The sequence below is a fragment of the Hyperoodon ampullatus genome (assembly GCF_949752795.1).
Source record: "Hyperoodon ampullatus genome assembly, chromosome: 10".
In the NCBI taxonomy this organism is placed as follows: Eukaryota; Metazoa; Chordata; class Mammalia; order Artiodactyla; family Ziphiidae; genus Hyperoodon; species Hyperoodon ampullatus.
In genome coordinates, this window is record NC_136923.1 from 104,015,985 (window position 1) to 104,041,630 (window position 25,646).

A 25,646-nucleotide genomic window follows, 5' to 3' on the forward strand; every position below is an offset into this window, starting at 1 on the left:
ACATTTTCCTTCTCCTCTTGAATTTTCTAAATTATGTCTGATGATTGATGTGGTTTTTAAGTTGCCACTAAGATCAAGAACAAGGCAAGAATGTCTTCTCTCTCAACTCTCAGAAAACACAGTGCTGGAACTTCTAGCGAGAGCAATATGGCAAGAAGATGAAAAAAAAAGGCACACAGATCAAAGGAGAAAAAATAAAATTGCCTTTATTTGTAGATAATACGATGCTCTATGTAGCAAATCCCAAGGAACCTTCAAAAACTCCTAAACTAATAATACTAATAAGCTAATAAACTAACAAGAGAGTTCAGCAAGGTCACAGCGTATAAGACCAACATACAAAAATCAGCTATATTTCTCTATACTAGCAATGAACATGTGGGCACCAAAATTAAAGATAAATTCCATTTTTAATTGCTAAAAATAAGAAGTTCTTCAGTGTAAATATAACAAAAACATGTATAGGACTTGTATGCTGAAAACTACAAAATGATAACTAAAGAAATCAAAAAAAGAGCTAATAATTGGAGTGACATACCATGTTCATGAAGTAGAAGATCCAACAAGATAAAGAAGTCGGTTCTCCTCAACTTGATGTACAAAGTGTCGTAGACTGAAGGAAGTTCTCAACATCTAGCTCTTCATTCTTGGACCTGTGAATGTTACCTAATATACAAAAGGGAATTTTGCAAATGTGATTTCACTGAGGATATTGAGATTGGGAGATTATCCTGGATTATTCTATGGGCAAAAGATCTGAACAGACACTTTACCAAAGATGATACAAAGATAGCAAATAAGCATATGACTATAGGCTCAACTCCATTTGTCATTAGGGAAATACAAATTAAAACAACAATGAGGGACTTCCCTGTTTGTCCAGTGGTTGAAAATCTGTCTTGCAATGCAGGGGACGCGGGTTTGATCCCTGGTCAGGGAACTAAGATCCCACATGCTGCAGGGCAACTAAGCTCATGTGCTGCATGGGCTTAGAGAGAAGCCCACACACTGCAACAAAGAGCCTGTGCACTGCAACTAAGACCTGACACAGCCAAAAATAAATAAATAAATAAATATATAAAAGAAAGAAATACTATTAAAACAAAACAAAAAAACAATGAGATACCACTTTGTACTATAGGAGTGACTAAAATCTAAAAATTAACCATAGTAACTGCTGGTGAGGATGCTGAGCAAAGGAAATTGTCATTCATTGCTGGGAGGAATGGAAAATGGCACAGGTACTTTGGAAGACAGTTTGGTAGTTTCTTACAACAGTCTTACCTTATGATCCAGTAGTTCTACTCCTAGGTATTTATCCAATTGATTTGAAAACTTATACCCACACTGGAACCTGAACATGAATGATTATAGGAGTTTTATTCACAAGTGCCCCAAACTGGAAAGAACCAAGATGTCCTTCAGCAGTTTAATGGATATAAAAATACCTACGGTGTATCCATACAATGAAATACTCTTCAGTGATAAAAATGCATGAGCTATCAAGCCAAAAAAAGACATGGAAGAATCATAAATGCATATTTCTAAGCAAAAGAAGCCAGTCATAAGAGGCAATATACTGTATGATTCCATTATAGGACATTCTGGAAAAGATAAACTATAGAGATAATAAGCAGATTAGTGGTTTGGGGTGGGGAGAGGTTGAATAAGTGAGACGGGGAATTTTTTAGAGTGGAGAAAATATTCTGGTAGATAATGACTATGCCTTTGTCCAAAGTTAAAGAATTTTACAGCAGAAAGAGTGAATCCTAATGTATTAAATTTTAAAAAACATTTAATAGGTTAGGGCCTAGGATGGAATGCAGACTTTGACAAGAGCATCTAGCTGTATTACGAAGTTTTGAAACCCACCTCACAGAGGGAGGTGGGGGGAAGGTTCTGACCTAAGCAACTTTGAAAATGAATGGATTACTCAAGACTAAAGGCAGAAGGACCTGCAGTTAGCACCGTCCTCTAGTCGAGGAAGTTGTTTCCAATGAAGTTACAGGTGAACAATTCTGAAACCTCCATATATGTCTGGAATTGAACAAATAAGAAAATGGATGACAGGTGGTAGGAGCCAGGTTTCTTACTACTGGAGCGGGAAGTTATAGACAAGCAAGGGGAAGAGGTTAGAATGACCTATGCAGTGATAGATTAGAGCTGGATACATCAGTATGAACTCGCGTTTTGCTTAACATAAATACAGATGGATATATGTTTACAGAAATATTTAAAGATACCTATATATACACAGGTTAGTACACACATATACTTCCATGCTTTGTTAGCTGAGAGGGCTTGGAAGCAATGACACCCCAGAAGAAATGAACACACTTAGTATCCAGGCCTTGGTTTCTAAAATCTTCATTAGAAGATCTTCTTCAACAAAATGAACCAAGGCTCCTTGGAGAAACGGCTGATTCTAGGACTGGGACAGGAAACATAAAAGATGATCCTGGAGCATCTTGTAGGGCCAGAAAGTAACAAAGTGCCCCCAAATAAAATCCCCAGTGATGGGAATATGTCAAAGGGACATAGGAGCCAAGTGAAAGGATTCCCAATGGCCAAACCTGGAACAATCTGAGCAAAAAAGTAAATGAAGTAGTACTGAATTAGAACCTAAAGTGCAAGATAAATATCCATGAGTCCATACTGATATAGATACGTGATTGAATAAACAAATAAATGGAGAAGAGATTAATCTCTCATGCAGAGGAATTCCAAATAATAGAAACTCTGCTCTCAAGGAGGTGAGCGTAGCCCCTCACGCCCTAAGCAGGCTGTGCATAGCGACTGCCTTCCAAAGAGTACTGGTTGAAAGGGGAAAAAATAGAGCAACTTTGCAGGAGAGAAACCTGAAAAGCACTACAAGTCAACATCACAGTGATGGGTCATGTTGATGATATGTACCCTGGACATGGTATATAAGAATGGCACTTTCCTTCCATGGTCAGTACTCCCCTGAACAGTCAAGGTCATCCAAAACAAGGAAAGTTGAGACACTATCACCGTCAAGAAGGGGTTTCAGAGACATTATGACTCAATGTAATGTGTTATCTGGATGAGATCCTGGAACAGAAAACGGGCATTAGGTAAAAGCTCGGGAAATCCAGCTAAACTTTGGGCTTCAATGAATAATAATGTATCAATGTTGGTTTATTAATTGTGACAAATGTACCGTAGTAATGTGAGCTCTTAATATAGGGGAAACTGGAGGTCAACTTATGGGAACTCTCTGGACTTATGGGGAGACCCGTGAAAACATCCAAACAAACATAAAAGAAAAAAAAAAGGGAGGTGAGGATTTCGACAGTCCACTCTCCCTTACCCACAAGGCCTAAGGACAGAGCAGGGCCGGCTCCCCTGTAGCTGCAGCAGGACTCCCCCTGGAGAAGGGATTCAGTCACTGCAGGTTTTAAGTGTCCGCCCGCCCTGTGTGAAACTCACACTCATTCAGCCAACTCTCCCTCAGGACTTTTCTGTCCATCTACATCTATTCCATAATAAAAATTTATTTAAAAATTAAAAGAAAAAAGTTAATAAGCTATCCTTTCTGAAAAGGCTAATACTTATTTATACTAAAGTTGAGCCAATAAGATAGCTTTTAATGACAGATAGTTATAAAGTTAATCCTAAAGACATATCTTTTTATGCAAGTTAACAAATTACCTATCTATATATCTATCTTTTTTTTTTAACTTCTAATTTGAACCTGACCCCAAGTTCAGGCGCTATGGATACAAAAGTGAGTAAGAAATTATCCCTGCCCTCAAGAAATGCAGATTTCCTTCACCTTGTGCCTGAATTTCTACAACTCTGGTTGTCCAGGTAGGGTGAAAATGATGCATGCGCTTCTTCTTTGCCAGGCCAGAATCACACAGTATTCTGAGCCTGAAGTTTTGTGGACTTTTTGTTTTGCTTTTAAAATATTGGTTAGAATTCCAAAATTTTTCAACCTGTGTGGCAAGAGAGCAGAAACCTCAGTGACGTCATGGCATCACATACATCTTGGCCTTCAGCTCTCTGATAGACAGCCTGAATCACGTAAGGCTGTGGACAGTTTTCCATGGTTTCTAAAGAGACTTTTATTAACCTAGTGTGATTTTTACATTTCTATCAGTGTTCTATTTTTTTCTATGTCATTGTGACCCTCCAGATTCAGTGTAGTAAGCCAGGCCCATGCCTATCACATTTTCACATTATGTAGTAGAAGGGTTTTAAAACCCTCTCCTGTGTCAGATCTCCTTAGGGGCCAGGGGAAAGGCTTAAATTTCCTGGTCACTGGAGTCAGAATTTGTTTGAACAGCCTCTAGTTTTTCAGGAAGGGATGGGAAGGGAAGGGGAGGTACCAGCGTGGCTCTTAGAGTCCATGTGGCATCTCTCCCAACTCTGCCTTCAGTGATGTCATGTGGTAGCTGGAAGTCGACCAGGTGGGAGCTTTCCACCATGGAAACTGGCAAATTCTGCTAACCTGGGTCTCTACCCGCCCCACCCCCGCACTGCCCCCCAGCCCCCGAGGGCCAGCTGTTAGACATTTGCAGCACCCTGCTGCTGAGGGACCACAGCCAGCTCTCCTTGAGGAAAAGATTTCTGAACTTCACATGGTAATGGTCTCCATATCCTTAGGAGAATGAACTTTTTGAGGGGAAATAAGACTCTGTCATTTACTTGCTTAAGGCACTTTTCTTTGCTCTTAGGATAGAGACCTTAACGTGACCTTTAAGGCCCTGAAGGGTTTGGCCCCATCTGTCTCTCTCATTGGATCTCATCTAGGGTGGGGTACTTTTCCCAGGAAACTTGGCCTCCCTTCCATTCCTTAAAAGCGCCATGCTCCCCTCTGTAGTGGGGTCTGTGCACACCCCCTCCTCTTACATGTAGCTTTGCCAGGGACGGTCCCAGTTTAGCACTGACAATCCCGCATCCTGGGAACTCATCAAGACGCAGGTAAACACTGCTTACGTGGAAAGGTTCTTCCTTCCGTTCATCTCGTTACTCTTGGTCAGAGCGGAGAGGCTTTCCCTGACTCCCCTGCCTAACCCGTCCCCTCAACCAGACAAGGCTAACCCCCACGTTCTGCTTTGCCAGCCCCAGTTCATAGTACAGCACTTATTGTGGAGTTAATTGTAAACTCATTCCTGTGACTCTTTGATTCATATCTGTCTCCCCCACTACACAGCGATTTGCTTAGTGTTACAGCCCTAACTCGTGGCCCAGAGCTCAGCATCCAATAGGTACCCAAATATTTATTGAATAAATCAATGAATAAAAGAACTCCCCACCCAACGGTCTTTCCACGGTGTGACAACACCCCTGTGGATTTGAACACAGAACAGCTTAAAGGTGGGAGACGGGAGAACAGAACCAATGGCCTCATTGGCTAGAAAAGCAGAGGAACAGAGCTTTAAAGTGTTTTTTAAAGGTAAGCAAGAGAGCTGGGAATGCGTCAAAACCAAATTTCTCTCCTCTTTACAATTTGTGCCAGTAGCAAGCCCTGAACCTGGCAGGTACAGCCCATGTAGTTCAAGGTGTCAGCATCTGACCATTGCATCTGGACACACACCTATGCTCTCACTTGGGGTAAGGCTACACTCCTATTTGAGACTTATTTTGTAATGTTTGATCCACCGCAATATAATTGAAATAGAAAAGCATCTCATTTTAGAACCGCAAGCCCGTACTGAAGCACAACATCCTTTACACAGAAGGCCTGTGTGAGCAAGGGCCCCAGCTGGCTGCAACTGCGCTCCCAGCACCGCTCGAGGCCCCAGACACATGTCCACCCCCGGAGGTCCAGGCAGGGACTCTGGCAAGTGTAACCCCATGGACATGATCAGTTCACTGACAACAGTGATTAATTAGCGTTGAAGTGGGAGCCATAAACTCTCTCTGCTTGGGGCTTGTTTCTTCATTCATTTTCCATGTCCCCCAGTTAGACGATGCTCATGGGTGGGAAGTGCTCTTGCTTTAAGGAATCAGTTAAAAATCAAACGGCTCATTTTGCACACTGCGAGGAAACGCGGTCCTCCCCACCCTAAAAGTTGCCTCATCCACCCCATCACCGCCCGCCTGCTGGAATCACAAGACATGGTGCCAACTGGCAAGCACCGGGGTGCGTTTTTAACTCCCGGGGGAGCGGAGCAAGGAAACATTTCTGTACGGCTGTTTAAAAGTTATTTGCAAGGGAAACAATTAAAAAAATGTGTGGCCGTTCTCTTGATGTTGAAGAAATGCTATATCCAGCATCCAACTCCAGTGGGCCAATTCTCTCCTGCAGGATTTATGGGACCAATACTGCCCAGCAGACAGAAATCTACATGGAAACATGTTTCACGATAACAGAACTGTAATAAGAATAATACCCAAAATACCCAGACAGTTTTATAGCGCTCTGGTCATGGAATTCCACTTTCTCTTTGGAGCCCTCAGGATGATAAATATGTCTGTGTACATCACCGCCAGAAGCTGCCTGGTGACCAGCTGTCAGGATGGCCCAGGCTGGGCCTTCAATCTTCTAAAATTAGCTGGGAATACCATGTCTCCACAAGCACACATGTGTCACATCTCTAGATGGATATTTAGGTTTCTACTCAGAAATCCCTACTTCTCGTTCAGTGAATCTGAAGTTCACGAATAGTCCCCCCCATCTATACCCACTGACAGGCCACAGGGTGAGTTCAGTCTTAAAGCACTGTCGTGGGAAGGTTTTATTCTGATTGTTCTTTGGGGTGGAGACCCTTTATAAACTCGGGGTGGGGGGTGTCTAGATGGACATCAATATTCTGACGTGTTGCTGTCTCTGACTTTTCTTCTTCACGTTCTTATATTTCAGGAACCAGCATGGGGCTTGCTGTGCACACAAATCAGTGCCAGAAGGATCCATGTCACAAAGAGATTCTCTGCAGTTCACAGCGGGGGCTGAGGAAGTACATGTCAAGCTATGTCTTCACTCTGAGTTGATTCACACGTGGGCCGTACCTGCTTCAGGACTGGTGTATCTGCACCACTCTCCACATAAGGCCTCCAGGACGACCAGCCAATGGCAGCACCCTTCCTCTTGAGACTAAATACAACCTCAGAATCTTTCTCAACCCAGTGCCCCAGAGAGCAGCCACCAGGCCATTAAATGAGCTCAGCATTGAAAACTACTTGTCACTCCGTGGTCTATACATTTAGACTCTTAAACAAAACAGAACAAACTACCCCCTAAGACAACTGGCTTTTGGGGGGAAGAACTTTGTGGGATCCATTATTTAAAAATAACCCATTATTCACTTCTGATGCATTCCCACCATGTCTGTGTGTTCCCGCCGTATTTAATTGGAGCTGTTAGTGTTACTTATACCATCGTACGAAAGAGTGTCTGCATTTTCTGCCAGGCGAGTCCCTTGAATTCGAGGGCACCAGGCTCCCTCCCTTACTCCCAACGTAGGATGGGAATATTACTGATGCTGAATAGATGCTCAGTGACTTGAAATGAAAGCATTTAGATGATTTACCCAACCATAGCCCTGTGTTTCTGGAAGGGAAGGAAGCTAAACGCTTTTGGGATTCCAGGAAGCACTTATGTCAGGGGACAAAACCAGGGATGGCAGAGTGCAAGGGTAGGGGCTAGGGCTTGCAAGCACTTTAACTGCAATTAGAACCAAGAACCAGTGCCTCAAAGTGCAGCTGCTAATTCAAGGTTTATCCAAACCCAGGGAATGCTTTGGTCAGCAAAACTGGACCCAAAAACATCTCCTGAGAACAAGCCGTCTCATAAGATTTCCGTTACCTGCTGCTTCCAGGCGGACTGAAAATACCTCCGGGCCGCCTTTCCAGCGGTGGTTTTGGCACTTCTTCTTCCAGATGGAGCCCACAAGGGCAGGAGTGCACAGAACTCAAATGTCCTGGGAGGAGAGTTGATTAAATGTTTTCAAACCTCAAAAAAGGAAAAAAAAAAAAAAGAAAAAATCAGTTCAGGTAGAGTTCAAGTTTGGGGGTCAAGCTTCAGGGACCCCTGGGACTCTTTTGTAGGGAGGCCATTAACTTACTTCTTGAAATGGTACCCTGGAGGGCTAATCGGGGCAGCAGTCAGCTCGCAGCACCGCCCCCCTTTGTTTTGTGTGGTCCGCCTGTCACAGAGTGACCCAGAATCACGCTGCCCTCTTTCTGCTGCAGGAAAACGCGAGCCAAGTCACAGAGAGGGTAGCCTTCATCCAGAGGCAGAGGCCGACTTTCTCTTCCACTCCCCTCTGCTTTCCTCTTGAAATCAGAGCTTCAGATGGCTGACCCTGGCACGGATCTGCTTTTCCTGTGGAGATAGGATCGTTTCAAGCTGCTTTTCCACATGAAAACCTTTAGAGGCCCTTGATGACACTACCACCACCCGCCCGATGCTGACAGATGAAGCTGGAAAAAACAATCCAGTGTGTGTTTGAAAACCAAGACATTCCAAGGTTTTTACCTCGTTTTGAGCCCTTTCCAGCTGTTGTCCAGTGTGGCCAGCTTCTACCATGGATGCTTTTTTTCTGAATAGGAAATCAGGCTTCATTTTCCCTTGAGTGCCAGAATAATGCATGGAGAGGCGGCTGGGGACATGTGAAGTGCCATGCCACCAGGGCCCCTCCCTTTGGCCCCCGGCCCTTCTCTTTGCTTTTTGCTTTCCCCTTCTTTTTGCTTCTCTTCTGCGTTTTACTCTCTGCAAAGGGGCTACGGATTTTGATTACTTCTTCCAGAAGAAAGCTAACAACTTTACCGCCTAAGATGATGACATGATAACAACTGGAAAAGACCAGGAGGACGACGCCCAAGCCAGTGCCCGGGTCCTGATGGGGAGGACGTCTTCCAGGCAGAGCCGGGGGGGAGGGGGCCCGACAGAGATGCTCCAAGGCCTCTTCACACCCCGGCGTCCTGCTCACTCACGGTCCGTTCACCAGAGGCTCCTGGACTTACGTGCACTTTGTGAGGAATACAGAGAGGAGTGTAGGTTCCTCCCCCGACCCATCCAGTAGAACCCCTGTCCCAAATAAAGGAAAATAATAATAGTAAAGAGCTTGTGTCCCTGTCAGAAAATATATCTGCATCTTGCTTTACAAGGACTAACTTAACCAAACAGGAAAGCAGATGTCAAATCTTACAAACAGAGGTCTGGTTTCTTGTCCCAAGAGCTCTGCGTGAGCTCAGAAAGAGAGAGAGGGCTCTGTCCTTAAGCTGGGGTGAACAGATGGATAGCTTAGGAAGGCACATCTCATTCATTTCTACATTTTGAATATATGTGTATATATATATATATACACACACACATAAAACATATATACATGAAACACACACACATATGCATGTGTATGTGTGTATCATTTTTTTCTACCTGAATTCCTTAAAATATAATTCTAGAAAGAAGGAGAAAGGGCTATATAGCAGATGACTTTAAAAATGTTCTATTTGAGTAAACTCCTTGCTGTAACACCGTGTGGTGAGGCAGTGGCGGAACGGAACTCAGGCGTCCACAAATTCCCACTCCCTCTCTCACATTCCGGCCACGGTAGAGCTTTGCTTGCCGTGTCAGGTTAATTTAGCCTTTGCGGCTGCAAACTAAAGCTTCATTCTGAAAAGAGGGAGATCGTGGATGAGGTGGCGAGAAGGAGTAGGAGTTTTAGCGACGTCGGCATTGACTTGGCCACATCCACGGCTGCCACGCCAGACCACGCCGGGAAGGCGCCCGCATCCGTGGTTCTTTCCGTGGCTGGTGCGTGCAGTGCGGCTGCTGTGCTCCAGGGAGGACCTGTCGTGTTGTCACATGAAGGCGACAGGATTGTACTCGGAGCAGCCCAGGACCTGTGGAACAGGAGTCCCACAGAGACAGAAAATGAAGCTCCAGAACAGCCAAGAAGTGGTCAAGGAGATTATCCATGATATGAGGTCTCTTTTATCGTTGACGTCCTAGAGCACCTAGGAATCTCTGAGGTTAAAGGGGGGTATTTTTCACAGAGAGGGGCCAGTGGAGGTGTACGTATATCCCCAAACTCCCCACAGAGCCCGTTAGCTGGTTGTGCGGCCACCGGGCCCTCAGGTGGCCTCCTAACTCCTGGGTCAGTTTGGAGACCAGCATCCTTTAAAGGAAAACAAAAGCACCACATTTTAGAACAGGGTTGGCAAGCTTTTTCTGTATAGAATGAGATGGTAACTACTTTCAGCTTTGCAGTCACTGTCACAACTACTTGACTCTGTGCTTGAGAAAGCAGCCGTGGACAACACGTGGCTAGTGGCGTGTGTGTGCGTGTGTGTGCACGTGTGTGTGTGCGTGGGGGGTGGACCAGTAAAACGTTCTAGGTGGAAACGGGCTGTGGGCTGGCTTTGGCCCACCAGGCGGAGTTTGTCGGTCCCTGTGTTAGAGGATCCAACTTCTCTTCGTTCCTTTCACTTGTGGTGTTTAATCAGGAGAAGTCACTGTGATGACAAAGAGCAGCTCCCGAGGGTTCCCGGGCAGCCCCTGGACAGGGGGACGTCCCTCCGTGTAGGAGCATTCTTGGCAGGTGTGCCCGTTCCACCCGGCATCCCACCAAGACGCTCCGACGCCTCCTCAACCAGCTTGACGGTGTGAGGGCTGCTTGACCTCTGAGACGAGGGGGCAAAGTCTAAATGTTTCTCCTCTGAAGCCCTGCTACCTGATGCAGCAGCCTCAAGGGACAGTTTAATTTTACTGACTCAGACTCAGACATGTCCCCCCTTTAGATACAAAGCCACCTTCTCCCCCAATACTGTTCAGCTGGGATAGAGAACCCCGTTCTGTATCCAGAACTACCCAGTCTGAGACAGGTCCAGGGACCCAGTCCTGCCCTACCAGGACCCAGAACCACGGTCCCCGCCATTGGAACAGAAGCGCCAAGAGGTCAACGAGAGGCCACCACCCTGTTCTCTCTGGTTCAAGCGCGCGCAGACACTGTCTGATTGTGCGGGTCTCTCTCGTTAGACTCTCACGGGCTCATTCAGCCAAACAGGTGAAACTGATTTATGCCAGGCTCCCAGGGCTGGGGGCTGCGCGGGCAGAGCAGGCTTTGTGTGAGAAGACTGGGATCCTTCTGGTTTGAAATTTGTGAGAAATTCAATTTAAGCGCGCACCCTTTTCACCTCTGAGGCAAGCCTGAGGCCACCTGAATCAAAACCAGATGGACTGTCGGGCCTAAAGACAACAAAGACTGGTGGGATATCCTGCCTGCAGAGGACCGCCGGAGCAAGGGCTGAAACACAGCCGGCTTGTTTCTAGAACTCGGCTGGGATGCTCCGCAGATCTGGAGCGGGGCCCCGGCCCTTTGTCTGCCCACAACGCCCAGGGCATCGCCTCGTCGTAGCCCCGTTACTTGAGCTGGTTTCAGTGCGACCCTGAGCTCCCCGGGCCTCAGCCCCTGCCTTTGCACTGCACCCCTAGCGGGGCTGATTTGTTTTGGCCAGGCTGGCAGGTGCCCTCCCAGCGCTGAGATCTGAGCTCCCACAGGGGTGTCAGCGGTGACCTGAAGTCTTGGGTGGCCGCCTTCATGCTCTCGCCTTCCCCGTCAGCTGATACATGTACCACCCACGTGCTGGAAGTTTCCGGCGAGCTCCGAGATTCCTGTAGGAGGGGGCGCTGACCTCCTCCGCCCCCGGCTCCCACCAGCCGGCGGGCCCTGCAGAGGAGCCAGGGCCCTCTTGGAAAGCTCGGGCACTGCCTCTTCATAAACAGTGAGGGAGTGAGCATTTACACATGTGGCCTGTGAAACACGAGCCTCCGACTGACAACTGAAATCGGCCGTAAACAAACGCTGCCTGAGTCCAGAAGCTTCTTCTAAATCGCCTTTGAAAAGAGGAGAGGGATCAGCGGGTTATTTTTCAGAGACTCGATCTGTCTGGGGACTCCGATCACGCGGGCGTCACCAGAGTGGACCTTTCCCTCGTCCCCGCCTTCTGAATTCCCGTGCATCACACCGGAGGCCAGCAGATCCCTGAGTGGCCTCGGCAGCCGTCAGGCAGCGTCTCCACTGCCACCAGGGTGCCCAGGGCTGTGCTGGCCTTGGTGTCCATCTCTCTCTCCAGGCACGAGACATCCAATCAGATTATGGAAGAAGGCCCCCCTGCCCCCAGGGGACTTACGTCTATTCCCATCATGCTGCCCAAGCCCGACGCTGGTCCCAGCTGTGAAGAGAGCACAAAGCCCTGCGGGCTGCGAGGGAGTCCAGGCCTCCCTTGTCCCAGACATCCTACCGTGGGCCTGCCCACCTGCCATCTGGGGGGGGCGTCCAGAACACTTGATCAGCCCCCCAGGCCAGGTTTGGGGGTGGTGCCTCATCCGAGTGGGAGTTGGACGACACTGGAGTCCTGTGGAATCTTTCCCTTGCACACATTTAAAATCATTTCAGGAATTAGGCTACGGCATCCTCACTACACCCCTGACCGGTGGGAGGGGGACACGGGGTACAGGGGGCAGGGGGGGCACATGGTACACCCTGTTGAGTTGCTTACGCAAGAGAAATCCAGGCACAGCTAACATCGCAGACGGCAGAGCTCCCCAGCACTGACAGCGTGGACGCAGGGGCAGACACACGTGCACACGCACACGCACGCACACAGGCCGCCTTGACAGCCTGCGGGATCAGTCAGGAAGAGAGGAGGTGCCTGTGCTCAGACCGGGGGCTTCTCCCCGTTCCTCCCTCCTTCTTCCATCACACCTCGAACCCGGGGCTGTGGGGGCCCATTGAGGGTGGAACAAGTGCCCTGAGAGGCCACCTTAGCACAAGAGCGGCTGGATTTAAAATCAAAGCAAAGCGGGGAGCGGGGCAGTGCTGGCAGGGCGGCCGGGCTGGTCCCCGAGGGAGCGTGGGAGACGCCTGCAGCTGCCGACGGGCCCAGACGCTGCCTCACCAGCCTGTGGGGTCCCCGAGGCCTCCACGGGTTCTGGGGAGAGAACGGACGAGAGGCAACAGCGCTGGTGCCACCAGGCCCGACGGTGCAGCGGGAGCCTGTGTGGCCTGGTCAGCACAGAAGTCCACGCCCTGGGAAGTGCGGAGTTTGGTCAACCCGAAGGGCCCCCGAGCTCAAAGGTGAGCGTCTCACCACTGGAGTCGGCCCAGCTGGGTTCTTGTGACTTGTCCTCTTTGGTCTTGGGGTACCGAAAGGGTGAAAATATGGGGGAAGGGAATCGAAGGTAAGACATAGACAGTGGTTCTTAACCTCAGCCGCTCATCTCAACACTTGGGGAAAACACTGAAGAATGCGGGGTCCAGACTGCATCGGAATCCCTCCTCCTGGGGCCCAGGCATCAGGCAATTTTTAAGGCAATGATCCCATTGTGTCGCCGGGTGGAGGCCCGCTGGATGGACGGCTCAGGGGTTGGTGGGTCCTGATGGCCGTTTGCAGGCAGGAAGGGACCAGGTCAAATCTCAGCACCGGGATGAAGGAGAAGCTTGATTCCAGTGAGTCTCAGAGCTTATTCAGAAAATCTGACGGGGGAACCAGAGCAGACCTATTGAGTGTGTGTGTATGTGTGCGTGTGTGTGTGTGTGTGTGTGTAAATATTCTCCAAACATTATGTAATACATATACACACATGCATACGCACGTGTGTGTGTATATATGTTGTTTGGGGGGTATTTAGTTCTTTTATTGTATACATATGTATATGCACATGATAGTGTATAGTTTATTTTTATTGTGTATATACACATTATAGTGTGTATACACACACACACACACACACACATATATGTTTGTTTGGGGGACATTTAGTTCTCTTTATTGACTAAAATTTGAATGTTCCCCTGTTTAAAATTGGGGAGCCGTCCCACCTGAGCTACAGAGGGCACCAGCGATCCTACAGCAAGGACAAAACGGTCACTCAGAGCTGCTATTTTTTCCTTTTGAAAGAAAGAAAAGAAAGGGAGGGAGAGAGGAAGAATCCCCTTCTGGAAATTTAAACCAAGACATATCTGGAAAGCTACAATGTGAAAACGCAGCTCCAGCATTGGGGGCGTGCCTTTGAAGTCACCCGTCCAGAAAGCCTTTAGGAAACCAGCTTGGAGTCACGCTCTCAGCCCAGCAGGATTCGGGGCCATCAGGATCCACCTGGACCGAGCAGGGATGGGCCCCTGGCTGTCCCTCGAGGCTGCAGTGATGCGGGGTGGGGAGGCGGGCCCATCCCCGACTTGACGGCTGAGGAACCAGCTGTGTCCTGCCATTATTTGGGGCTCACACATCAGGTGTTGCTGGGAGGGGTAACATCTGTCAGAAAGGTTCTCTGTTCATTTTTTTTTAATCTGTACTTTGCAAGATCACAGTTGCCGAACTCACTCTGCGGTGGTGAGTCAGAGGAAGGACCAGCAATTTGCAGACCTCATCTGCGTTCTCATCACGAAGCATTTACATCGCACTTTATATTTGCAGTGTATTTCACACTGTATTAGTTTTCTCCAAGCATTACTATTTTAAAAGATTTTGCTGGGTAAAATTGCAGAGGTGATTTAACAAAGCAGCCTCATATAAACTGTCCACCTTCTGAGCAACAACCCATAAAATACGTTTGCTTCTTTGTCACAGATGATGAAACTGAGGTCCAGGAAAATTAAAGCTTTCAGGGGTGGCCCTGCAGATGACTTTCTGAGGTGGACTTTGGAAACTTTGGCCCCTGGGTTTGTATTCTATGGCTTATATTGTTATCCATGGGACCACTCCTCCTCAGTTTCCCAGGTCCAGCCAGGGTCTTTTTTCTTTTGTAACCTACTTATTTCGCACTCTTATCAATGCACAGCACAGCTGCATTTTCTGAACTACATTGATTTTTGAAATTTCATTGATGAGAAGGAAAATTCTCATTTTGATAGCACTCCAGGCTCTGAACGTGCAGTGTGTAATACATAGTACAGATTCTGTAATTTTTAATTTTTAAACCTTTTTTGCTGTTGTCTTTTTCAGTGAAATTATTATTGCCCCTAATGTGGGTATCAACCACCTCAAATCCTTTCTGAAAATAGGAAGGGCGTGTGTGTGTGTGTGTTCAGTGTTCAGACTAATTCACTTGTCTTCCTAATTTCTCTACAAGCGGTGGGGAGAGAGTCACCTTCGTGTTCTGCAAGATGAAACTGAAACCAAGATTGATTAATCACTTACCACGTCCACAAAGGATCTTAGGGAATCTGAGTAGCCGTTAGGGGTCGGGGTGTTGGGGAAGGTGGCATCTAGTCACCAGTGAACCAGGCAGGTGACCGTGGATGACTTAGTGAATCTAAAGCTTCATTATTCTCACCAGCAAAAGTGAAGCAGCATGTAGCATGCCCAAGGTTCTGTTATTATGAATCTCACAAGAAATCCTGGCTGAAAAATGTTTTGTGAACTGCAAATAACTACATACTTGTGTATGTAATTATACATTACTGTACATGGACACCTGTGTGTGTATTATATCATATACATACATCCATACATAAGTAACGCATTATTACTAAAGTCGATTGAAGTAATTTCATTTCAAAAGGGCGATGCGTTTTCTAAATTGGGTAAAAGCCAGCTTTTGCTCTATATCCCTTGACACAGGATAACTGACTTTTACAATAATTTTGTAACGAGATTCTCATTTAAGTAAGAACTATTTATAAAAACAAACCTAAAATACCTCCAACAAAAGGTCATTGTAAGGGAAAGGCACACTTTATTAACTTGAATGGATTAACACTAGTCCTTCAAAGATGTGAGGAATGAGATCACATTGCTGGAAAATATATAACTTTCTCTTTCAAGGAATAATATACATTTCTCCCCATTTTCCCTTAGCTAAAGGAGTAAATATTGGAGAACTTCTCTCTCCTTTAGAAGCCAGGATATTTAAGAAACTCTTCAAGAGAAACTCAGCAATCTGATGGGCCAGAGTGCAGGCCCCCAGGTCCCCGTAAGGCCCGGCCTGGCGGGAGTGTGCCCCTCAAATGTGGCCTGAAATGGTCCCAACCACTGCTTCTCTCCAGCTTCACCCGAAGTCATGAGTGAGCTGCTGTCCTTTTGAAAGCCGTTTCTACTTTCTAGGAAACTACCCCAAGAAAATAATCAGAAATGCAGACAAGATTTGCAGGGATAGTTAACCTGGTGTTGTTTAGAACAGCAACACTAGGGAAATTTTAAATATATTTTGTTTATGCTCATGTGCCATCATCAATGTGATATTTGCCAAGAATGTTTATTAATATTGGAAAATTTCATGCTATGATGTTAGATCAAAGGGGTACAACATAAAATCAGTAATGCAATGATTCTGATTTTATAAATGTGTTTTGCATGGAAAAAAGATTAAAAGAAATTATATCCAAATAATAACCATGGCCATCTCCCAGTGATGGGTATGAGGAAATTCAATCTCCTCTTAGACTTTGCTGTATTTTATACATTTCCTACAATAATCATATATTATAATTTTTTAAGTTTATTTTTTTTTATCAAGAAAGTCTTTTCCAAGGATGTGAGTTCTGCTCTGAGTAATAAATTTGTGTAGAATAACAATTTACTTTTTCAGCTTCTGGCTACCTCTGTATTACCCTTCTTTTGAGAAGATGATCTGGTCCCGGTTGTAACTTTGGCCAGACTTCACCTGCGTCTGCGAGCACCCAGCAGCCTGACGTCCGGCTATAGCCAGCGGACTCCACTTCTCAAGGCAGGCAAGTGAAGGGATTTGAAAAGATAAATTCACTTGCTCACCGGTTCAACAGATACTCACGGACTTGCTGCTCTGCCAGGCAGATTTTTAGGCATTTTATCTTCAGGGGGTCAGTGTGAGGGGCCTGGAAGGAGAGATCTAGGGCCACGGTTTGAAGCTCCTTTGTTTTTGGAGGCTGTGTCCAGCTAAATGTTTCTAAGATGTGTCAGTTCTTCTCTGGACAGATTTGCAAAACTCTCTGAAAGATGACTTTGAGTTATTAAAATTTAAAAATATTTAATAAGCACATTCTGTGTGTCAAACACTAGGCTAAGAGCCTTGGATACGGAAGAGAAGTGGATGAGAGCCCTACCTTCCCGCAAGAGGCCTGGACTGCCCGACGGGACCGACGTGCATCCATTTTTTAAATTTATTTTTTAATTGAAGTATAGTTGATTTACAATGTTGTGTTAATTTCTGCTGTACAGCAAAGTGACTCAGTTATACACATATATACATTCTCTTTTTATATTCTTTTCCATTATGTTTTATCCCAGGGTATTGAATATAGTTCCCTGTGCTATACAGTAGGACCTTGTTGTTTATCCATTCTATATGTAATAGTTGGCATCTACTAACCCCAAACTCCCCGTCCATCCTCCCCTCCCCGTACCCGGCAACCATATGATCCAGCAATCCCACTCCTGGGTATATAACCGTCATGCATCTTTACTGTGTGTTGTGTACACGTGCTGAGGCAAAGTCATTTGCTTCCCTCCCTGGATGCTTCAAATTTTGCGATTATGAATTTCCACTCTATCAGTTACTTGATATCCACGTACCCACTATCCAATTCTTTGGTAAATTTTAAATGCACCATGACAAATAAAAACAATGGCTCCCCCTTCTAGTTGTAAGTCTTGCGAGGTCTACATGAACAGCAGACCTTCCCAATCTAGCCTTCCTGCTGCTGTAAATAAAGCTGCATTCGTTTAGTGCATATTATTACTGTGAATGTAGATTAGTAATTACTAGATTACCTAGGAATTAAGGTATTTGTCTCAGATATGCAAAAATAGTCCACAAGAGTCCACAATTTTCCCTAATACTCCCTCTTCTTGTGGGGGGTATTTTTAAAAACAAACCTAAAATACCTCCAACAAAATACTCCCTAATACTTCTTCCCTGAGGCCCTGTCACTGATTCTGGGCTTTAGAATCCGTGTCCTTTATAATATTAGGGGTGGTGACCATCAATAACAAAACCCTCTCCCCAACTTACTGCAAGGGATAAAAGCCTCTAGAATAGTATTCAATAAGCTGGCAAACTAACAACAAAATCTATGGGATGAATACTTATAAATACTGCATTTATCCACAAAATCTAAAAATTAAGAATTTCTGTGTATACTAAACATTTATCATAACAGAGCTTCTCAAGCTGTAACGTGCACACAAGTCCCCTGGGATGTGGTTAAAATGCAGATCCTGAATCAGCAGGTCTGGGCTGGGGCCTGGGAGTCTGCATTTTAACAAGACCCCAGGTGATGGTGACGCTGCTGGTCCATGGACCACACTTTGAGTAGCAAGGATCTTTACATGTATCTCATGGAGAGGAATATGAGCGTTGGAGGGAAATTCTGAGCTATCAGAAAGAAAGAAATCTTCTTTTACCACGAGATAATAGGCTTCAGGAAATGCCCTGAGGTTGAGGGCCTTGGGACATTGTCCCTGGAAGGCCCTGTGTGGTAGGGTCACTGCACATCCAGGGCCTCGGGTGGAGCTTCAGGGAAGGGAGGGCTCGGCCACACACACCCCCACCCGCAGGTGGGCACGGAAGCAGCCTGTCTTCAGACACAGGCCAAGTAAGACCGCAAGTGCGGAAATGCTTTGCAAAGTATAATATGTGTCAGGAGATATTATCACACAGCTCACTGGGTCATGAGGTCTTAGTGGGTGTGGAAAATAGAAACGCAACTCCTGCTCCAGAAAGCACTGGGTGGTACTGAAGATCTTTCCTGAAAGTGACTTGAGGTGAAGGCTTGGACCTCGGGGGGGGGATGTGTGACTCATGCTCACTCTCCCTCTTTGTGTCACCTCATTTCGCCCTTTGCTTGGCCTCTGCCTGCATCGTCCCCCCTACCCATGCCCCCAGTCTTGTCCCAGCAGGAGGGGAGTTTGGCAAAGGGGCTGGAATGACCTGTCTGAGTCCCACTCACTCAGACTCTCTCTACTGCATCCACCCAACCTCACCCAGAGGCTCTCACTTGCTACCATCTTGAAGCACATGGAGCTGCAAATTTGCTCATCTCATCTCGAGCCTCAAAAAGTTAAAACAGGCTGCCTTCCCCCAATCTGCTTTACATTTTCCATCCGTCTCTCTCTCCAACTGTCCTTCTATGCACCCATCATCCATCTATGTATCTATGTACACATGTATGCGTATGTGTGTATCATCTCCATTTACGTCTTTCATGAAGTTGTCGTTTCTCAGTCCTGTTGCCGCATGAGGTTCGTGATGTTATTCTATTTTATATGTACATGTGCTTTTATTTGTATTGTGGTCTGATCTTGGACGGTTGGCAGTAACTTGCTTCTTCACTTGTTGGCGTGTGCTGACCCGGCCATGCTCTTGTTGACCTACTATCAGTCCAAACAGTGTTTGCTCAGGAGTGGGCACTCTTTGGTTTTCTTATTTGTTTAAGTCTCTGCTGGGAACTAATCGGAGGATGGACGGACTCTGCTCTGGACAGCTCCCTGGTCACATACAGCCCGGCTTCATCTGATGTGGTGTATTTGGGGGAACTGGGGAGAAGTAACTGGCCGTCCAAGTCCAGGCTGCAATCAGCACACTCTCAGTTAGAATCAGAAATGATGGGAAATTCCTGACCAAACATTCACAGCACTTGACCCTAAGAGGTGCACACGTCTGGGCCCTGATCCTCAGTTAACATTCATTCAACAGCTGTTACTGACCACCCGCTCTGAGCAAGGATCTCAGCTACAGCGGAGACCTAGACACGGTATTGACCCTGAAGGTGCTCACAGCCTGTGCGTATGCATGTGCTGGCCACGTGTGCATCTAAGTGGACACATCTGTCCCAGTGTATGCGTGTGTCTGGGTGTAATCATCTAAGAGAGCGTGTGTGTGTGTGTGTGTGTGTGAACAGGGACAGCAGGCATGGGGAGGACAGATAAAAAGACTTCTTCAAAACCAGTCTGTCAAGGAACAGTAGAGGTAAGTAGAGGTAAGCACAGTAGAGGTAAGTCTCAGACCACTGAGGGCTGACACTATTTTGGCCCGAATGTAGCTTGGAGTGCGGGGCATGGGGCTCGTAAGAATCCAGGCTGGGGAGGTGAGCAGAGACCAAATCACACTCCCCACGTCCAAGTGTGAGACAGAAACAACACACCATATTTCCCCACTCACCCTCTGCTAGAATCAGAATCCCTGGAATATTCCTCTGTGCTTTGTCCACTGGTAAAACCTGAAAATCCTTGACCCTGGTCTCCACCCTATTTCTTTCTTTTTTTTTTTTTGTGGTACGCGGGGTTCTCACTGCGGTGGCCTCTCCCATTGCGGAGCACAGGCTCCGGACGCGCAGGCTCAGCGGCCATGGCTCACGGGTCCAGCCGCTCCACAGCATGTGGGATCTTCCTGGACCGGGGCACGAACCCGCGTCCCCTGCATCGCAGGGCCACTGCGCCACCAGGGAAGCCCTCCACCCTATTTCTTCATGCCCCAGAGAGTCCTTGTGCAATACATAAACAGACCTGACTGCGGCTGGTGTAGGAGAGAAGGGGGAAAGCTTGGCCTCTTGCTCTCCTGAAGCCACAGCTGTCTGTGAAGATGGAGCGCTCCTACCTCTTACTTAGAAAACATTCACGCACAGGGAGGTGCATTGACAAGCGTTTTAATAAACACCCCTCCTGGACTTCCCTGGTGGCGCAGTGGTTAGGAATCTGCCTGCCAGTGCAGGGGACACGGGTTTGAACCCTGGTCCGGGAAGATATCACGTGCTGCGGAGCAACTAAGCCCATGCGCCACAGCTACTGAGCCTGCGCTCTAGAGCCCACATGCCACAACTACTGAGCCCGTGTGCCATAACTACTGAAGCCCATATGCCTAGAGCCCGTGCTCTGCAGCAAGAGAAACCACCACAATGAGAAGCCCGCGCACCACAACAAAGAGTAACCCCCGCTCACCACAAGTAGACAAAGACCGCGCACAGCAACGCAGACCCAAAGCAGCCAAAAAAAAGATGACTCTTTAAAAAAGAAAAAAAAACCACCCCACCCCTCTCTCCTGTGTTAAGGCAGGAGCATGAAGGCCTGCTTCCTGCAGCCAACGGTTTAGATTCCAGACTCAGGCAAGTTGATGTAAAAGGTCTGATGGGCCTGCCTGGATGGATATCCAAATAAGCAATTTCTTACAAACGTGGAACCCAGTGATGGCGAGACCCACAAGGTGATGAAAGAAGCCTGAGATAGCATCAGAAATGACCTAATAGAGGGGGAGCTGGGGCAGAGGTGATTGGCATCCCAGCTTTTGCTAAATTTAACGTGACTAGCCAAGTAAGAGAAGTCATTATTGAGAAAACATGGAAGTCCAGCCAAGAGTTTGGGTGATGGAAAATTAACTATAGTTGAGACATAAAATTTTACAATGTAGGGATTGTAGAATGATTGGATGTCTTTCGTATTTTAAGAATGCAGCTCAATGGACCATCTCTTAGCATTATCCTGAAAGCCTACACTTTTGATTAAAACCTTAAAATCTATCTCAGAGATCCAGGAAAGAGTGTGCATACCTTAAACCCAAACATTCTACCGCCTGGACAACTAGCATTCTCATTTTTCCTTCTATCTTTAATTTCATTAAAGGGGTTGTGGCCAAGCTAGAGTTCTTGTATGTGAATTTTGTGTAGAAAATTCAAAGAAGTTAGAGATTTAAAAAGATTATTTAAGAGTTTACACATAGGGTTATTTTCAGGGAATACAAGATCCGACCCAAACTTAGCTACTGTGCTTGGGAAAATGACTGATGCAATGCCTTGGGTGCTGCCTACCTGGAGGGGCTGGAGGCTGACTTGGGACAGACCCCAGCACAGCCCAGGGGGACAGTGCTGTGACCCATCATGTGCTCACTGGGAGGAGCGTGGAGACCAAGCGGGGGGAGGTGAGCTGCAGGCAGGCAGACGTGAGTCCTGGCCGTGCTCCTCTCCAGATGTCACTCTGTTCCTTTCCACCTTGTCTGCTTCACTTACATCCACTTTCCGAACTCAGCCAGAATCTCAAGTGCTCATGTAATTGCACTGGGCTGGATGATGAGAGAGCCCTGAGGTCTGCAATTACTCACGCCAAGACCTGTCTCACCAGAGAGCATTGTGTACCATGAACAAGAAACCCAGCGGAATACAAAAGTAATAAACTAAGTGTGGTTATGAGGTGTGTAGCAAATACAAATTTCCATGATATGCTAAATAATAAAAATGTTTCTCAAGAAATATCTACCCTAATGGAAAGGAATCACATGGTCTTAAATCAGTTGAGTTCAATTCTTTTGGCATGTATTGAGATCCACTTATATCTGAGGCACCGGGGAAACCAATGGGAATGAAAAGTTGAACCACATAGGATCACACTGGCGACGATTCTGTCCAGCTGCCCCCATGCCCCACAACCTGTTCAATAAATCTAAGGAAAGAGAAGACATCAGCTGACTACCTGCTCTGAGCCAGGCACTGTGCTAGACTCTGGGGCTATCAAGTTGGTTAAACACACAGTTCTTATCCTTAGGAACTCATAGGCCATGTGGCCGTTGCCTTTTTCTGCTGCTTTTGTAAAGAACAGAAATTCTTACCATCTGAAGTCATCATCAGTATAGCAATAAAACTCTGAAAGATGCTAAAACTTGGCCCAGGTCAAGAGGAGAAAACCATGCAGAAAAGATGGAGTTTCCAGCAAACAGACACAAAGAGACAAGAAAAAGGAAAAACTCTCAGTCACTAACTTAGCACTGAACTCTTAAGTCACGACATATATATTCTGGTTCAGCACACTTTCATCTTCTGTGGCTGATTTATTCCCATGTATTTGAAACAGGGCTGTAAGATGTAGCAAGTAAAAATACAGGAAATGCAGTTAATTTTCAGATAAGATTGAATTTCTTTATGTGAAGTTCAAAATTAACTGAGTGTCCTGGATTGTATGGGTAAACTCATTAGAAATTAGCTCTGTATTTACAGAGATTTGTGTACCCAGCTCTGGCGGGGAGCACCCATTGTGGAGCCCGGGCGAGCTCTCTGCTTGAAGTGCTCTCTGGATACCTGAACTAACTTAGCTTCTCTGTTCAAAGCTTGTTTTGTTTTTATCAATCTTTGATTTAAGCCAACAATCTTTGCCTGTTTCTTTGAAGAATTTTATTAGCTTTTTAGAGTTTTTGCCTGCTTAGGTGTCTCTCATTCCTTATAAGTTTTTTTTTTTAGATGTTGGGGGTAGGAGTTTATTAATTTATTTATTTATTTTTGCTGTGTTGGATCTTCGTTTCTGTGCAAGGGCTTTCTCCAGTTGCAGCAAGCGGGGGCCACTCTTCATCAAGGTGCACGGGCCTTTCACTGTTGCGGCCTCTCCCGTTGCAGAGCACAGGCTCCAGACACACAGGCTCAGTAGTCGTGGCTCACCTAGTTGCTCCGCGGTATGTGGGATCCTCCCAGACCGGGGCTCGAACCCACGTACCCTGCATTGGCAGGCAGATTCTCAACCACTGCGCTACCAGGGAAGCCCTCCTTATAAGTTTTTATCCGGTCTCTATCAGAGTAATAATTCCATTCTTGGTCTTACTTCCTAGAAATTACTGGACCATGCAACCCATATCAAGGTGCCAGTTGGGCAATTAGAGAATTTTAATCAGGCAATGCAGCGCATAGTAAGCCCTGGAAAGTTCTCATCATTAACCCAACAAGGAGAAGAATAGCAGAGTTTGTCCTGCTGAGTATGTGAAACCAGTCAGAGCAATATTCTTCGTATAGGACATCTGGTTTGAAATACACAAGCTCCTTGGTCAAATTCAATTAGTCCAATTCATTTATTCATTCACAGATGCCTGAAAGGGAAGGTGACAGAAAGACTTGGGGAGCTGGTCATCCATAGCTGTGCATCCAACACAGTGGTGGGCGACCATACGTGGTTACTTGAATTTAAATTTAAATGAATACAAATCCCACGTGGCACTAGCCACATTCCAGAACTCAGTAGCCACAAGTAGCTAGTGGTGCCTGTATGAAGCAGTGCAGATTACAGAACATTTCCGACAGTGTCACAAGTTCTATTAGACGGTGCAGATCTAGGGGAAAACAGATACGGAACAGGTAATTTCACAATTTGTTATTTATAGTCATTGTAATTATGTTGTGACATGAAGTAGAAGTGCAAGGAGGTATATGGTCACATAACCTTCTGTGGATGGGACATTTGGGTGGAAGCTACACACACGGAGTCGAGGGGCAAAGGGGACTGTCTGGGTGAGGGGCCAGGTGTGCAACACTCCTGAGGAGGAGGGACAAGCAGCACTTAGAGAAAGACACACGGCACGAAGGAGGCGGAGGCCAAGGGGACGCTGGAGGTGCAGGCAGGAGCCTGGAGGCCAGGCAAGGACTCGGGTCCTCCTCCGAGGGCCCGGCAGGGATGCTGGTCCTCCTCCGAGGCCCCGGCAGGGATGCTGGTCCTCCTCCGAGGCCCCGGCAGGGATGCTGGTCCTCCTCCGAGGCCCCGGCAGGGATGCTGGTCCTCCTCCGAGGCCCCGGCAGGGAGGCTGGTCCTCCTCTGAGCTCCCGGCATGGATGCTGATCCTACTCTGAAGCCCCAGCTGTGGTGCTTGTCCTCCTCCGAGGCCCCAGCAGGGAGGCTGGTCCTCCTTTGAAAAACCACTGAACCGCCTGTTCACCTGTCTGTCTAGCCCACAGGGTGGCTGGTTCACAGACCTATGGGCAGAGCCCACACCGGCAGCAATACTGACATGTCTCCATGTAAGTCAGAAAATTCCAGTAACATTGTCTGAAGTCAACACCTTATCGCGATAAACTGTCAACAGGTTAACTCCATGAATAATGCCGAAGGAAAAAAATGATCTGAAAGTCATGAAAACTTTTTCAAACTGAAAATGTGAAGAGCTCAGAAAAGTCATCAAAGTATAAAATTTAAAAAAAAGAATTAAGGAGTGTGCTTGTGTGTGTGTGCATGTGTGCGTGTGTGTGAAACAATTCAGAGAATGAATTAAATCTGAGAACGGCTAACGCTCACTGAAAACGTTCTCCAAGGTGGCCGGCCCAGTACATCACCTGCATCCTGTCGCCCCACCGGTGCCGCAGCCCCAGAAGGGAGTCCTTGTCTCCGTGACAAACGAGGAAGCTGAGTAATAACTTGGCCATTTAAAAAATCCATTAAAGGGGCTTCCCTGGTGGCACAGTGGTTGAGAGTCCGCCTGCCGATGCAGGGGACACGGGTTCGTGCCCCGGTCCGGGAAGATCCCACATGCCGTGGAGCGGCTGGGCCCGTGAGCCATGGCCTCTGAGCCTGCGTGTCTGGAGCCTGTGCTCCGCAACGGGAGAGTCCACAACAGTGAGAGGCCTGCGTACCGCAAAAAAAAAAAAAAAAAAAAAAAATCCATTAAAAAATTAACAAAAACTATACCCAAGGAAGACTGCCCTGAGTCTTCGGTTGCTTTGGAAACCAGCAGTGTTCCCTCCCAGGCATCTGAGGCCACGGTTTCTCCCTGGGTGTCCTGGGTGTTCAAAGGGCAAGACTCAGGAGTCCAGAGAATTTGAAATCAAGAGTTAAGTCGCACCAACACACAACAGCCGTCGTCACAGCACGGGGCATGGGGGTTAGGACCACCCTCCCCAAGCTCAGGGGACACAGGCCCCAGAGGTCTCGGCTTTGCCTCAGCCCCAGCTGGGCTGCTCTCCTCAGAGGCCAGCAGCCACTGTCCTCAGGGAGCCCCCTAAAGGGCTGGGGATCCTTGC